The 17131-nt window shown below is 39.3% G+C and overlaps 1 protein-coding gene across 20 annotated transcripts in view; it reads right to left on the bottom strand.

Moving 5' to 3' along the window:
• Positions 1-6889: 6889 nt before the first annotated feature.
• The window catches only part of GPRASP1 (G protein-coupled receptor associated sorting protein 1), a 315299-nt gene continuing 305057 nt past the window's right edge, over positions 6890-17131 (bottom strand). For 16 of the 20 annotated variants that reach the window (XM_054544888.2, XM_054544887.1, XM_054544889.1 and 13 more), the window contains 5 exons: positions 14844-15034; positions 11782-11864; positions 11480-11590; positions 10846-10986; positions 6890-6966 (listed from right to left, as the gene is read on the bottom strand). The gene's annotated coding sequence lies outside the window, so the exon portion shown is untranslated. The remainder of the gene's footprint in view (positions 6967-10845; positions 10987-11479; positions 11591-11781; positions 11865-14843; positions 15035-17131) is intronic. The other 4 variants (XM_063721216.1, XM_063721214.1, XM_063721215.1 and 1 more) reach the window with 1 other exon arrangement.

Genomic DNA, 17131 nt, shown 5'->3' with positions numbered 1-17131 from the left:
TGAGACGGAGTTTCGCTCTGTCGCCCAGGCTACAGTGCAGTGGCGCGATCTTGGCTCACTGCAAGCTCCGCCTCCCGGGTTCACGCCATTCTCCTGCCTCAGCCTCCTGAGTAGCTGGGACTACAGGCACCTGCCATTATGTCCAGCTAATTTTTTTTTTTTTTTTTGTATTTTTAGTAGAAACAGGGTTTCACCATGTTCGCCAGGATGGTCTCGATCTCCTGACCTCGTGATCCACCTGCCTTGGCCTCCCAAAGTGCTGGGATTACAGGCGTGAGCCACCACACCCGGCCTAAAATTCTTTTTTCTTTGTCTTTGATGGATTGGGTTAATTTGAAAGCCTTGTCTTTGAGCTCTGAAGTTCTTTCTTCTGCTTGTTCGATTCTATTGCTGAGACTTTCCAGTGCATTTTGCATTTCTCTATATGTGCTCCTGATTTCTTGAAATTGTAATTGTTTTTTTTTATTTATGCTGTTTCACTGAATAATTTTCCTTTCATATCCTGCATCACGTTTTTGATTTATTTAAGTTGGACTTCATCTTTCTCTGCTGCCTCTTTTATTAGCTTAATAATCAACCTTCTGAATTCTTTTTCTGGCTATTTCAACATTTCATCTTGGTTTGGATCCATTGCTGGTGAGCTGGTGCAATCTTTTGGGGGTGTTAAAGAAACTTGTTTTGTCGTATTAGCAGAAATTTTTTTCTTGCTCTTTCTCATTTGGGTAGACTATGTCAGAGGGAAGATCTGGAATTCAAGAGCTGCTGTTCAGATTCTTTTGTCCCATGGGGTGCTCCCTTGATGTGGTGTTCTCCCCCTTCCCCTATAAATGGGGCTTCCTGAGGGCTAAATTGTCATGATTGTTTTTGCTCTTCTGGGTCTAGCCACCCAGTGGAGCTACTGGGCTCCGGGCTGGTACTGGGGAGTGTCTGCAAAGAGTCCTGTGATGTGATCCATCTTCAGGTTTTGCAGCCAGTGGAGGTAGCAGGGGAGTGAAGTGGACTCTGTAAGGGTCCTTGGTTGTATTTTGGTTTAGTGCACTAGTTTTGTGTTGGTTGGCCTCCAGCTAGGAGGTGGTGCTTTCAAGAGTACATCAGTTGTGGTCCTGCAGAGAGGATGCCAACTTTCCCTAGGAACAGCTGGTTAAGTATTCAGATTTCTCAGGTGGTGGGCAGGGCCATAGAACTCCCAAGAGATTATGACCTTGGTCTTTGGCTACCAGGGTGGATAGAGAAAGACCACCAGGTAGGGGCAGGGATAGGCATGGCTGAGCTCAGCCTCTCCTTGGGTGTGGCTTGCTGTGACTGCTGTGGGGGATGGGGGTGTGGTGTCTGGTCCAATGGAGTTATATTCCCAGGGGGATTATGGCTGCTTCTGCTGAATCATACAGTTTGCCAGCAAGTGGGGGAAAGTCTGCAGTCATGGGCCTCACCCTGCTCCCACGCAGCCTGCAGCCCTAAAGGCTGGTGTCATTCCCACTGTGCCCTACAACAGCACTGAGTCTATTTTAGGGCAACCAGGGACCAGGGCTGAGAACTTGTCCCAGACCACCAGCTTCCCCACTGACAAAGCAAGCAGACTCACAGTTTTTCAGCAACTCAGGGGGCCTGCAACAGTGATCCAGTTTCTTCAAAGGGTCTGTGGATTCTCTCAGCTTTCCTGGTATGTTCCTGCAGTACTTCTTGGAGCAAAGGTTTACAGTATGAGTCTCCACATGCTGCTCTGTTCATCTCAGCAGGAGCTGCAAGCTAGTCCTGCCTCCTATCTGCCATCTTGCCCCCATGCATTTATCTGAAATCAAAATACTTTTAATAAAAGTATTATACTACTAATATTCCAGTATGAAAGTTCCTTTCTGCCCATATTAGAAATAATGTGAATCTTTACTAATCTGATAGGCAAAAAAAATCATCTCTCATCATTGTTTCAATATAACTCATTTTTGCTCTCTTCTGAAATTTCATACTGTGGATGTGACATAATCAATTTTCACAACCCCATATTATATAGAGTGTTCCAATATTCCCTATTATCTACACGACATGGATAGCATCTTTTCAGAGTCTGCGCACTGGTAGTGGGTGTAATCCAGGGCAGAGTTCCCATGGCTATTTGCTCTGGTGAGCTGAATGGGTCCCCTTGGAGCCCAACAACTATGTTGAGAGAATTGTAGTATTGTGATAACAGAACCTGGTTGAGGTAGGAGTGTGTGTGTGTGTGTGTGAGAGAGAGAGAGAGAGTGTGAGTGTATGTGTGTGCTGACAACCACATTTCCCTTTACTTCCTTCTGGCTTGTGTCTTTGCATCTCATTTCGTCTCCCTTTCTAAATTCAAGCCCAAAAGTGAAAAAAGGGAAATATCAGGATGGCAGTACCTGTAACCAGATCTTAATCAACATTCTTCACTAAGTCCTGAAGATAAACATATAAAAGGAAATGCTAGCACAAAGGGTGTGTGCCTATGTAGGCCTTGATAAGTATTGCTCTACAGACACTCATAAAGTAGTGCCATTTAGACTCCCCAAGTATAGGGAGGTGAGAAAGGCTACAGAGGAATGAAGAAAGTACTGACGCTGACAAGGTATTGCAGAGGAAAGGCCCTGGACTCTGTGGTGGACATACAGATTGGTCATTTGCCTATTTTCGGTTTTGTTGTCTGTGCTTGTAAGGTCTTAGCCATAAAATCTTTGCCTAGACCAATGTACTAAAGTGTTTCCCCCAGGTTTTTGTCTAGTATTTTTATAGTTTCAGATCTTACATTTAAGTCTTTAATTGATCTTGAGTTGATGTCTGTATATGATGAGAGACAGAGATGCAGTTTCATTCTTCTGCATATGCATATCCAATTTTCCCAATACCATTTATTGAGGAGGATGTCCTTTCTCCAATGTACGTTCTTGGTGCCTTTGTTGAAAATCAGTTTTGTCTGTAAACATGTGGATTTATTTCTGCGTTCTCTATTCTGTTCCATTGGTCTTTGTGTCTGTTTTCATACCAATACCATGCTGTTTTGATTACTAAAGCCTTGTAATATATTTTGAAGTCAAGTAGTGTGATGCCTCCAGCTTTGTTCTTTTTGGTCTGGATTGGTTTGGTTATCCAGGTTCCTTTGTGGTTGCATATCAATTTTAGGATTGTTTTTTCTATTTCTGCGAAAAATGTCATTGGTACTTTGATAAGGATTGCATTGAATCTGCAGATTACCTTTGACAGTATGGTCATTTTAATTATATTAATTCTTCCAGGCCATGAGCATAGGATATCTTTCCATTTGCTTTTGTCCTCTTCAATTTCTTTCATCAGTGTTTTGTAGTTTTCCTTGTAGAGGTCTTTCACCTACTTGGTTAAATTTATTCCTAGGTTTTTTTTGGTAGCTATTTCAAGTAGGCATGCCTTTTTAATTTCTTTCTCCGCTATTTCATCATCAGCTATTTCGTCATTGGTGCATACAAACACTACTGATTTTTGTATATTGATGTTCTATCCTACAACTATATTGTATTTATCAAATTTGGGAGAGTTTTGATGGAGTCATTAGGTTTTTCCAGATATAAAATTGTATCATTTGCAAAGAGGAACAAATGTAAAGATATCCAACTTGGATATCTGTTATTTCTCTTGTCTGATTGCTCTGGCTAGGTCTTCCAGTACTATGTTGAATAGTAGTGATGAAGGTGAAAAAACAAGACCCTTGTCTTGTTCCAGTTCTTAGATGAAATGGTTTCAGCTTTTCCCCATTCATTATGATGTTGGCTCTGAGTTTATCATATATGGTTTTTATTATTTTGAGGTACGTTCTTTTGATGCCTAGTTTCTTGAGAGTTTTTATCATGAAGGGATGATGAATTTTATCAAATGCTTTTTATGGATTGGTTGAGATAATCATATGGTTTTTGTCCTTCATTCTGTTGATGTAATGTATTATGTTTGTTGATTTGCATATGTTGAACCATCTTTGCATCCCTGGTGTAAATCCCACTTGATCATGGCATATTATCTTTTTGATGTGCTGTTGGAGTCAGGTTGCTAGTATTTTGTTGAGAACTTTTGCATCTATTTTCATCAGGGTTATTGGCCCGTAGTTTTTTGTTGTTGTTGTTGAGTCCTTGTCTGGTTTTTAATATCATAATAACGCTGCCCTCATAAAATGAGTTAGGGAGAATTCTCTCCTCTTCAATTTTTTTTCAGTAGTTTGAATATAACTTGTGTTAGTTCTCCTTTGAAGGTTTGGTAGAATTCATCAGAGAAACCATCCAGGTCTGGACTTTTCTCTGTTGGAAAATTTTTATCACTGATTCAATCTCATTACTTACTATTGGTCTGTTCAGGTTTTCTATTTCTTCCTGATTCAATCTTGGTAGGTGGTATACGTTCAGGAATTTATCTATTTCCTCTAGGCTTTCCAATTTGGTGGTATATAATTGTTTATAATTGTCTCTGATGATTATTTGTATTTCCATGTTATCAGTTGTAGTGTCTCCTTTTTCATTTCTGATGTTGTTTATTTGTGTCTTCTCTCTTTTTTCTTGGTTAGTCTAGCTGATGGTTTATCAATTTTTTATTTTTTCAGAAATCTAACTTTTTGTTTCATTAAAATTTTGTATATTTTTAGTTTCTATTTTGTTTAGTTTGGCTCTGACCTTTACTGTTTCCTTCCTTCTACTCATTTGGGATTTGGTTTTTTTTTCCTTTTTTAGTTCCTTGAGGTGAACAGTCAGATTGATTATTTGGAATCTTTTGACTTTTTTGATGTAGGCATCTATTGCTACAAATTTTTCTCTTAGCACTGCTTTTGCTGTATCCCATAGATTTTGGTATGTTGTGTTTCCATTTTCATTTGTTTCAAATAACTTTTTGATTTCCTCCATATTTTTTTTTCTTGACTCAGTGGTCATTCTGGAGCATGCTGTTTGTTTATTTTCCACATATTTGTACAGTTTACCAGGTTCCTCTTGTTATTGATTTCTACTTTTATTCCATTTTTGTCTGAGAACATACTTGATATGATTTTGATTTTTTAAATTTGTTGAGACTTGTTTTGTGTCCTTCTACTTAACTACTTCTTTCACCATTAAATAGAATACAGTAACAGCTATTTCAAATTAATGAACATAATACACATTACTTTTGTCAATCTGTGCAAAAGTATGTTGTGTCTAAATATTCATCAAAATACTTTTATTCCTGAATACCAAATTTCAGACAATATACAAAAGCACATATATGAATTGTAATTAATCTTCACCTCTCACTAGCTCAACTCCTACCTCCTGACCCAAAAGGTCTGTTGTCCATAGAATGGTGCACACTTTCCAGACATGTTTCTGTGGATGAGGTGCACATGACTATGTTCACCTACACATGCATGTAATCTTTGCCAAAAAGTGCAATCACATTAATCATCTCCTTTTGCAAGTTGTCCTTTCCACTTAATATTCTTCTGAGGATTTATATTAGTATCGTATTAGTTCTTATAGTTTTAGCATAATCAACAAGTTCATTGTTCACGTCTATATCTATTGGAATTCTATGTCAAAATTAGTTGCCAACTGTTTTGTTACTGAGTTTGCCCTATAAATTATGGATACTAATCCAACATCTGAGATGTAGTTTGAAAATGTTTCCCCGTTATTTTATAGACATTCTTAGTGTTATTTTCATTTAGAATGTGTTTTCAACTTCAATAATATGAATAAGATATATACAGATTGTAATTTAAAAAGAAAATACTAGTGAAGAACACCTTAGGGCGTGTGTACTGTCGGCCTTGAGAAAAATTCAAGCATTGAGAGTCCTGGAGATATCAAGACAAAAATGGAAAAATACTTAAACATACTTAAAAGTAATTCTAGAGTTAGCTGCTGATCTGGAGAGAAAAGAGTTTATTCCCTGCTTTACATAAACTTTCCTAAAGTACCCTGATTTGAATAATGGTCAAAGCGATAGGTACCTTGAATAGCAGTTAAGATTAAAGGAGATGAAATATAAAGTGCATTTGCTTACAGTAGTTTAGTGTATGTTACTTTCCTTCTCTCCAGCTCACCTGTCCGAAGGCCAACACTTGAGCTTCTGCCTGAGCCCACTCACCACTTCGAGAAGCAACCAACTCATGTGGCCCTACACCCAGGTCTCTTGCCATAAATGGTGGGATTTCATCTTCTCTATCTTCTTCATCACCCAGAGGGGTTGTGGAGTGAGGACGCATTGGTCCACAATAGCATGGGGGTGGAATCTGACCATTTCTCAAGCCCTGGAAGCCCATCTTCTAAAAGGGAGGCTACTCAGGGCTGTCTATGGATGATGAGGGATAGAACCTCATTTCAATCCTACCACCTATCTGGAGAAGTGACTTAGGCTCTGAAAGCCTGAGTTTGGTCATCTATGAAATGGGACTGACCACACCATCCTTACAGTGCTGTCCTGAGGGGTAAATGAGAAAACCTGTCCAGACTATATGGCATAGAGTGGGACTTCAATGAACTTTAAATGTTGGGACACAGCACTAGGGGATGGCTGAGCCTCAGGGTTAACGAGGCATTGTGAAAAACCATTTCTCATTGTTTCTCTTTATGAGAAAACAGATATCTAGTTGAAGAAAGCAAAGGTCCCTGTGATATGCCTTGAGTTCAAAGATTTGTAGACAGTTGTTTCTGTACTTCTGGGCACTATCAGAAGCTCATAAGAGCTGTTCAACATCATGCCCCTGAGCTGACCCAAATCCAGCTGCCCATGCTGGAAAGACACGCATATCTTTGAATTCACCTGTTGAGCTCAGAAATCGGTAACACCAGGGTAGCAAAAAGTTGTGTTTGCCTAATGGCTGTTCCTGGACTGGTCAGTATGGTTTTGGGCTCTTTTTTTGTTTTTGTTAAGGAAAAATTTGGACCCATACCGCAGCCACCAGTGCAGTCTTCGGATCATGCGGTATTCAGCCACATCACTCCAGGTTTTCGGTCATCTGCTGCCTCCCTTAGAGACAAAAATCCAATAGTTACTAGCAAGTCTTTGACACATGATAGAGTTTGGCTGTGTCCCCACCCAAATCTCACCTTGAATTGTAATAATCACCACATGTCAAGTACGGGGCGAGGTGGAGATAATTGAATCATGAGGGCAGTTTACACCATACTGTTCTCATAGTAGTGAATAAGTCTCACAAGATCTGATAGTTTTATAAATGGGAGTTTCCCTGCACAAGCTCTCTTGCCTGCCACCATGTAAGATGTGTTTTTGCCTTCTGCTATGATTGTGGGGCCTCCCCAGCCATGTGGAACTGTAAGTCAATTAAACCTCTTTCCTTTATAAATTACCTAGTCTCAGTTATGTCTTTATTAGCAGCATGAGAACAGACTAATACCACACACAATTATCCAGTTTTTAATTAGCTAACAACTAAATATTTACAGAGCCCAGAATTCACGCTAATCCATTGGAGGTACCTCATGAACTCTAAAGTCAAATTAACTGGGCAAGAAAGGAAATTAATATATGGGTGACTTCATTGCTTAAATCTGAGATGAGATGGTTCTTCTCATTAATTTTTAAACTTGATCAGGTTTCAAAAAATTGATGATTTTCAAAAATCCCTCCTTGGACCTCTCATCACCTATTCAACCACATGATAGAGATACCACTCCTCTCCCTCTCTCCCTCTCTCTCTCTGGCGCTCTCCCTCCAGCACTCTCTCTCTCTCTCTGTGTGTGTGTGTGTGTGTGTGTGTGTGTGTATGTATGTGTGTATGTGTATGTGTCCTCCCCCACTGGATTCGCTCTTCTTCAAATTCAAAGTTCCACAAAGAGTTTTACACATTCCTTGTTAATACTCTCCACTTTTCACTGACTCTTTATCCCATTACACTATGGATTCTGCCCCCAGGATCATCAATTAACACATACGAATTAAAACTCTTTTGAAATACCTTCCTTGTGCAATCAAAAATAACAAATGGAAAGCAAAATATACTCATGCTGAGCAATTGTGATACAAAATCAGATCAAGCTCTAAATGACATGCATCCCTGAACTAATCAATGGATTTGGGTAGTAGCCTGGACACATGAAAATCAACTCAGGGAATCACTATCTTCTTTCACCAGCATGACCCAGTTTAGATTCCAGATAGACAGGGTAAGCCTACATGAATTACAGTTTGGATGAAAGATAGAAAATTAGGTCTGGACAAATGGAAGGTATTTCATGTCAGGATACACTGAGATATTATTTTAGGCTAGTTAGCTTCAGGGAAACTCTAAGATTTTGAATTCATCAGGGAATAAAGACGCTTGGAAAATAGTATCTGCAGATTTTGTTGGAGCTCCCCACAGCATAAAAACTGAGAAAATGGGTGTGTCTGCTTCAGTGAGTCTGAAAGACAGTATAAATGACAAATAGGCATATATGGTAGGTCCCTCTATTAAGATGCGAATGTGTGTTTGTTCTCCTCATGTTTCTTCCTTCCTCCTATTTCATGAGGTAGCCAGGTATTTAGAGATGAAACCATGTCAGAAAACAATACCATATTTCACTTACAGATATATGCATATGTAATAAAATTATAGAAAAATGTCTTAAAAACGTAAAACCTAAATTCTGCATCATGGTCACCTGTGGGAAAGAAGGCAGCTGAGGTAATAAGAGAAGACTTTAAAGTGTGTTTGACTCACCTATGAAAGTTTTATATGTTGACATGAATATGTAGAAGTCTGTTGTATTCTATAATTTTTTGTGTTACTTTAATATTTCATAACAACCACTATTTCTCTGAGACTTAATTCTGATTTTAAAAAGATCCATACCAATTAAGAAATTCAGGGAAATATAATCAAGTCCAGATATATAATTAATAAATAATCACATCACTAGTTAATTTTTAAACGTAGAATTTTTTTGTATTAATGCTCATTTCATTCTCTATGCACGCGTATTTAATGTATGTATACTAAATATGGGTTTCATTAATTTGAAGACTCAATATTTGCTAAAGATCATGAAACCAGTTATTAAATGTACACACATTTTCTACCTGATCTATCTGACTCCAAAGCCCACATCCCTAACCACTGGGTATACAAGGACAGATCTGGTACTTGGGACCCAGGTCTTCTGGTTTCAGTCTGTTTTATAGCAGACTCATCTTCATGCTCTGTCATTCGGTGCTATCTCCTTTCCAGAGCTTAATGAAAGGCTGCTATTCCAATGTCCAAATGGAAGGTAAAAGAAGGTAGTAAGAAAGGACATCAAACAAAATGTAATGAGGGGATGATTTTCCTTCTCCTCCACTGCATGATCAGGTTACCTGTGCTACAAAGAAGAGACAGCAAAGCCCGCCCTCCCTCCCTCCCTTTCTCTCTCTCTCTCCCTCTCTCCCTCCCTTCCTCTCTTTCTTTCTTTTTTCAGGGTCTTGCTCTGTTGCCCAGGCTAAGTGCAGAGAGAAAACAAATGAAAGGGTGGAGAGAGTGCGACCCCGTGAGAAGAGTGTTCTGGTTAAGAATGTGACTTCAGGAGGAAGGCATAAACCTACTGCCAGATGGGAGCCTATGGGACCTAGGGTTAGAGAAAAACTAAAGTAGGTATAATATTAACCTGGGTTAATTTTATGGCTACGTTTTTTTTTGAAATATTTCTTAAGTAACATATTTTACGAGCTACATTTTTATCATAAATGTATTCCACACTTGTTTTTGCAAAAGTTTAATATTGAGTCAAGTGCAGAAATTAAAAAATATTAATATCCAGTATTAAAGCAAACTAAATGTGACCTGAGAAGGACTTCGTACTTCTATATTTGAGTCCTTGTGGATGAACTGTAACCTAGCTTAATAGACAAAATTGAAAACATAACTTAGGAGTATGTGCCTGTAACAACAGCTAAGTCTTGACCAATCCCAGAGGCCATACTTCAACCATTCATGTACTGCTGAGTGTTCAAACTGGGTTTAAATAAGGCAAATGCCAAGCTATAATCAATCCAGCCATTCTGTACCTCACTTCCAATTTCTGTACATCACTTCCCTTTTTTGGTCTATAAATCTTTTTCCACTATATGGCTGTGCTAGAGTCTCCGTAAATCTGCTGTGATTCTGGGGGCTTCCCAATTCATGAATTGTTCATTGCTCAAAGTCCTTTAAATTTAATTTGGCTGAAGTTTTTCTTTTATCATCAGTATTCCTATCCTTACTGAAATTTACATCATGCTATTTTGTTTTTTATACATGTATATAAGCAAATGTAATGGATATACATACATTACATTTTATATAACTGTTATACTATATATGGAGCTTGGTATTCTGGGTTTTTATTTTCATTTCTACTTTTATCTGAACTTTTACACAAGGTAGTAATATGTGGATGAGTCATTCTGATTAAAATCCAAGATATATAATCTAACTTTGCCTTTTAATGAAACAGCTGACCCAACCCCAATTTTCAAACAATGCATCCGATTGGAAATGCCATATCTATATTGCATATTAAATGTAATACATATATGGGTCTGTTCATGAGCTTTCTACAGACATCCTTTAATCTGCATGTCAAAGACTCCATCAGTTATAAAAGCAAAGTTTCATGGAACATTGCAATACCCGACAGTGTAATCCTGACTCCTATCATTCACCCTTTGGATGAATGGTGCAATAATAATAAAATAAAATAAACAATAATAAAAATGCCAACAATTATAGGATACATGATAAATTATTTGCTCCAGATTATGCAACCATCAAGTGATAGTTCCCAGACTCAAATCCAAGTCCTTCTCACCCCAAAGCCCACACAGCTAACCACTGTTCCTATATTAAATGTCCTTCTGTGGTAGACTAGAGGCCAGAAAAAGAAGAGGACTCACCCCAGGACCCGTGGTCAGTTTACTGGTCAGGCAACTAGGATATAGGTTCAATGACCCCCATCTTCTGTCCAGCTATTATTCTTTGCTCTTCTTTAATCTTCCTTCTTCCTGGGGCTCACTAAATTCATTCACCATGTCACACTAGGATGAAAATAGGAGACCAGAAAGTACATGGAATCAAAAGAATAATGAGATAGAACCAACATTCACTGCTTGTTGCCATGTTTCCAGATCCTCTCGTTTCAAATCCTTTATTTTATGCAGCACAGATATTTTCTTCTGGGGCCAGCAATCTCTCTTCTAAGAATGTACCCCCAAAGATAAAATCAAAAAAGACAAAAAGCATAAACACAAGGCAATTCATGGTAGAACAATTTGTAACAGGACAAGACTAGAAATGAGACAGATGTCCACCAATAAGGAATTGATTGAATAATCTAAGGTACATCTACATCCCAGAGTTCTATGGAGGTAAAACAAGCAATGAGAACTCCCTCTTCTACTCCTTTGTAATGATTTCCAGCATATATTGTTAAGTGAAGAAAGGTACAGAAAAATGTGTTGAGCCACTGCTGTCCAATATAGCAGGCATTGTCCACATATGGCCATTTAAATTTAAGTTGATTAAACTTACATGAAACTAAAAGTTCAGTTCCTCAGTCACATTCATCAAGTTTCGGGTGTTCAACTGCCACAGTTGCCATTAGCTATTGTGTTGAACAATGTAGACAGTATATTTTCATCTCTACAGAAATTAAAATGATTTTTCTGTTATTCTCACATACAGCTTTCTATTCAGCATATAAAGAGGCTGTAATATCTATTGGCCTTCTGTATCCCTTTAACCTGGAATGCCTCCTTTTTCAACCCAGAGTTTCAGAATGCTCTATAGGGTGTGCATGGGCCAGAGCCCCTCCCTCCCACCTTCCCGCTCACCGATGTTCAAGCTGTAGTTCAAGCTTCTGTCACGAGGGGGCGCCATTGAACCACCATTATAGAACTCTTCTACAAAGACGTGTCTGCAAGGAGCAAAAAATACAATACTTCCCTTAAACCACAGCTTATGAACCTAAGTGCAGAATGATTCATTCTAATTCTGTCAAAGAAAAAAAAAAACTGGTAAGTGTAAAAGAAGACTGTAAATACATATACTGTGGGGTATCCATAGGATGAAACACCAGGTAGGTCTAACACTCCTTGGCTGTTGCTGGAAGACAGAATCTTAAGTGAGCATCAGGGCAGGTGAGAGGTGACTGAGAGAGGATGACGGCACAAGGGGCAGGTCTGGGCAGCTGTGCCTCTGGAGAGGGGATGAGTGGGAGGCAGTGGTAGAAGGTCCAGGAAGCCTATACAGGGATGGGGTAATGGAGAGTGAACGAACGCCCTGCTCTCTGGAAGGGACCCTCCTACAGTGTGGAAACCTCTACCTACACTGAGAAGGGAAGAGATGAATCAATGAATGCGATGTAGATTTGGGGTCGACAGCAAATGGAACTGCTTTAATATACACGCGAATACTCCAAACAGAACTGGTATTTCAGTGAACAAACCATGTTATAACATCTGTTACTCTTTGTTAGATGTACTCCTTTTCCTTAAAAAAGAACAAATGTGAAGATGGCTGCGATGTCTCCTAGTGGCCAGAGCCAGGATTGCAACTCTGAGAGCTGACTGGTGAGTTCAGCAGGGGAAAGGGAGGGATGGAGGTTGGGAGGTTGATTAATGGGATCAGCCAGTTTTCTAGAATTTTTGACGTACCTACAGGAATCCCTCTGTATCCATTATTTTTCTGGGTTATAAAAAAGTACGTTTTCGGGGATATCTAAATCTGATATTGGAAGTACAGCATCAGTCTGAACTGGGGATAATGCTGCAATTGTGAACTGTATTTGAGGTGGTAGAGCTAGAGGAGCTAGAACACACACACACACACTCATGTGTGAATCAATTCATTTTTTAAAAATCTACTTTATTTCCCCAGGAAATTGAATAAATGAATGCCTAAAGTAAGGAATATATGTGTACCATACTCTTGTCAATATGTTCACAGCATATTGTTTTTAATATTTCATCAAAATACTTTTTCCTGAATATAAAATGTAAAACAATATATAAAAACACATATATGAATTGAAATTAACCTGTATCTCTCACTGGAGCAGCTCCTAATCCCTGACCCCTAGGTGTCTGCTGTCCATAGAATGGTGCATACTGTGAAATGTGTCTCCACAAGTGAGATGCACACAAATATGTTCACCTACACACACACATAGTCTGTTCCAAAGGTCGAATCACATCCTTATCTTCTTTTGCAACCTATTTTTTCCACTTTTATTCTCAGGATTTATATTTACATCTTATTAGTTTTTGTGGTTTCGGCATAGTTCATGTGTTTATTGTTCATGTATCTAACTATTTGACTTCTCCACTGAAATTATTTGCCAAGCTCTTTGTTAGTGTGCTTCACAAAGCATGAATTCTAATCCTGTATCTCAGCTCTAGTTTGTAGGGATTTTTCCAGAGTTTTTACGCTATTCTTAGTTTTTTTAATTTAGAATTTTTCAATTTAAATTATTTTCTGACTTAAAGCCACATGGATCACAATTTTTTAAAAAATGTTAAACTGCCTTGGAACATGTAATGGCAGTGTCCAAGAAGATTAGATCATTCTGAGCCCAGGAGGCACAGAGACAAACTGGAGAAAACTTTAGAATAATTCAGAATTACCTGCTAATCAAGACACAACAAAGGTATTTCCCTGATGTACAGAAACTCGCCTAAAGTACCCTGATCTGAATAATGGTCATAATTCAGTGGGTATTCTTGTGGGTAACTTGAATAGCTGTTGAGATTAAAGGAGATGAAATACAGAGTGCATTTGCCTAAAGGAGTTGCGATGGTTAACACTGAGTGTAAACTTGATTGGATTGAAGAACACAAAGTATTAATCCCGGGTGTGTCTGTGTGGGTGTTGCCAAAAGAGATTAACATTTGAATCAGTGGGCTGGGAAAGGCAGATCCACCCTTAATCTGGTGGGCACAATCTAATCAGCTTCCAGTGAACATAAAGCAGGCAGAAAAATGTGAAAAAGAGAGATGGGCCTAGCCTCCCAGCCTACATCTTTCTCCCATGCTGGATACTTCCTGCCCTCGAACATTGGACTCAAAGTTCTTCAGTTTTGGGACTCGGACTGACTCTCCTTGTTCCTCAGCTTGCAGACAGCCTATCGTGGGACCCTGTGACTGTGTAAGTTAATACTTAAATATATATATATATATATGCTCACCTGTCTCAAGGCCAACACTTGAGTTTCTGCCTGAGCCCACTCACCACTTCAGGCATCAGCCAACTCATGTGTCCCTACACACAGGTCTCTTGGCACAAAGAATGGGATCTCACCTCTGTCATCTTCACCCAGAAAAGTTGTTGAGTAAAGACTCATGGGGTTACAATAGCAGGGGGGTGAAATCTCACCATTTCTCAAGCCCAGAAACCCATCTTCTAAAAGGGAGGCTGCTCAGGGTACTCTAGGGAGGGTGAGGGATGGAATTTCATTCAAATCCTGCCACTTACCTGAAGAGGTGACTTAGGCTCTGTGAGCCTGAGGTTAGTCATCTGTGAAATGGGACTGACCATACCATCCTTACATAGCTGCCTTATGGGTACATGAGGAAACCTCTTGAGAGTATATGGCATGGGGTGGGACTTAAATGGCCTTTAAATGGGACACAGCACTAGGGGCTGGCTGAGCCTCAGTGCTAAGGCAGGCATTGTGAAAAATCATTTCTCATTGCTCCCCCTTATGAGAACACAGACATCTATTTGAAGAAAGCAAATGTCCCTGTGATATGCCTTGAGTTCAAAGTTTTGTAGACAGTAGTTTCTCTGCTTCGTGGGTGTTATCAGAAGCTCATAAGAGCTGCTCAACATCATGCTTCTGAGATGACCCAAATTTAGTTCCCCACACTGGGAAGAACAGGCATGTCTTTGAACTTACCTGCTGAGCTCAGAGACAGCACCAGGGATGCAAGGTTTGGTGTTTGCCCAGTGGCTGCTCCTAGACTACTTGGTATGTTAATATATTTATTGGTATATTCTAGATCTGTCCCAAAATCACCAGTGCAGGGGTTTTCAGATCGTGCATTAACCAGCCACATCGGATCAGAATTTCAGCCATCTGCTGCCTCCCTGAGAGACAAAAATCCAAGAGTTACTAGCATTTCTTCACACACAATGTCTATTATTTCATTAGGTAATAACTAAATATGTATTGAGCTCAAACCCATTCTATTCCATCAGAGGTATCTCATGAGCTCTAATGTGATATAAAAGCATAAGGGAAATAAACATGTGGTCAACTTCAAGGGTTAATTCTGAGATAGCTTTTTTTTCACATTAGCTTTTAACTTGGTCAAGTTTCAAGAAATTGAAGATTTAAAAAAAAAATCTCTCCTTGGACCCCCTCATCACCCATTCAGCTACAGGATACAGATCTTCCTGTCTCTGTCTCTCCCTCCCTTATCCTTCTTCTCCTTCATATTCGAAGTACCAAAGAGTTTTCTACATGCTCTGTTAACATTTTTCACTTCCCACTCATCATCCCACTGTCCTGTGGCTTCTGTCTCTGGGATTGCCATGAACATTCTCTCCAAAGTCATAATCCACCCATTTCTTACTAGGTCCAGGTTTTGTATAAATACACTAACATAGGGCATATTACTTTTAATGAGCTCCTAAAGTATGTATGCTTGCAGACTGCTTCTTTCACCTAACAACAGAGCTTTCACAGTTTCCCAGGCTCTAGAGCATGATGCACTGGACATAAGTCCAAGCTGTCCCACTCCCTAACAGTTCAGTCTTAGGCAAAGTCATTATCCTCTCTGTCCCTCAGTTTTCCATCTGTAAAACTGAATTTTCAATAGTATTTAACTCATAAGTGTGTTCTGGGCACTGAATGATCCAATACATTAAAAGCATATAGTACCTACGAAATGTTGGCACTTTTAAATACTTTTCACATGTCTTACTGGCATTCGTATCCCTGTAGCCATGAAAAAAAAATTAGGGTATCGACCAATGTTTATTCATAATCAATGACATTTGGGGTATGATGTTTGTACATGTAATAGTTTCCTAGGGCCACCATAACAAATTATCACAAACTTTGCATATTTAAACAACAGCAATTAATTATGCCATGATTCCGATGTACAAAACCAAAGCCTGAAGTACAAAATCAAGGTGTAGGCAGGACTGCACTGCCTCCAAAGCCTTTAGGGGAGAATCCTTTCTTAGCTCTTTCAGCTTCTTGTGGCTCCTGCTTTATTTGGTTTGAGGTGGCATAACTCAATCTCTGCCTCAATCTTCACACGGCCTTCTTCCCTGGATGTGCCAAATCTCCCTCTGCTTTCTTTTATATAGATACCAGTCATTGGAGTTAGGCATCAACCTACATTCAGGATATTCCCTTCTAGAGATCTTTCACTTCATTATGTCTATATAGACCCTATTTCCAAATAAAGTTTGGGTGGGTTAGGATTGGGACGTGTTTTGAGAGGGACAAAATTCTACCCACTACAGTTAAATAAGCAAGTTACACTACTAAATGGAAGATAAAGTATCTTCTGTATATACATGGATTGGCTGATCCCTGAGATGTTGAACTAGACCAAGCTGTGGCCCTTTGGAAAGGGAACCTGGATGGTAGTCTATTAACAGGTACACAACTACTATATAAAGGGTATTTTATATTTCATCTCATTTTGATTTCAACAATTCTATCCAGTACCAATAGTTATGCCCATTAGTTAGATCAGGGAACACAAATTAAAAGATTGGTAACTTGATCTAGGGAAACTACCTTATAAACTATTGTTCCAGGATTCTAAACCTAGAATTATTCAAAATATTGTCCTGTCAGCTAACATTTGATATAACTTAAAGCATTTTTTTTTCTTTTTTTTTTGAGATGGAGTCTCGCTCTGTCACCCAGGCTGGAGTGCAGTGGCATGATCTTGGCTTACTGCAGCCTCCTCCTCCCGGGTTCAAGCGATTCTCCTGCCTCAGCCTCCTGAGTAGCTGGGACTACAGGCGTGCACCACCAAGCCCAGATAATTTTTTGTATTTTTAATAGAGATGGGGTTTCCTGATGTTGGCCAGGCTAGTCTCAAACTCCTGACCTCAAGTGATCCACCCATGTCGGCCCCCCAAAGTGCTGGGATTACAGGTGTGAGCCACTGCTCCCAGCCTTAAAGCATTATTATTTTTGAGTTGTTCTTTCGAAAA

The sequence above is a fragment of the Pongo abelii genome, chromosome X, assembly GCF_028885655.2.
Source record: "Pongo abelii isolate AG06213 chromosome X, NHGRI_mPonAbe1-v2.0_pri, whole genome shotgun sequence".
Taxonomy (NCBI): Eukaryota; Metazoa; Chordata; class Mammalia; order Primates; family Hominidae; genus Pongo; species Pongo abelii.
The sequence above is the reverse complement of the archived record's forward strand: the minus strand, read 5'-3'. Positions and strand labels throughout refer to the sequence as shown.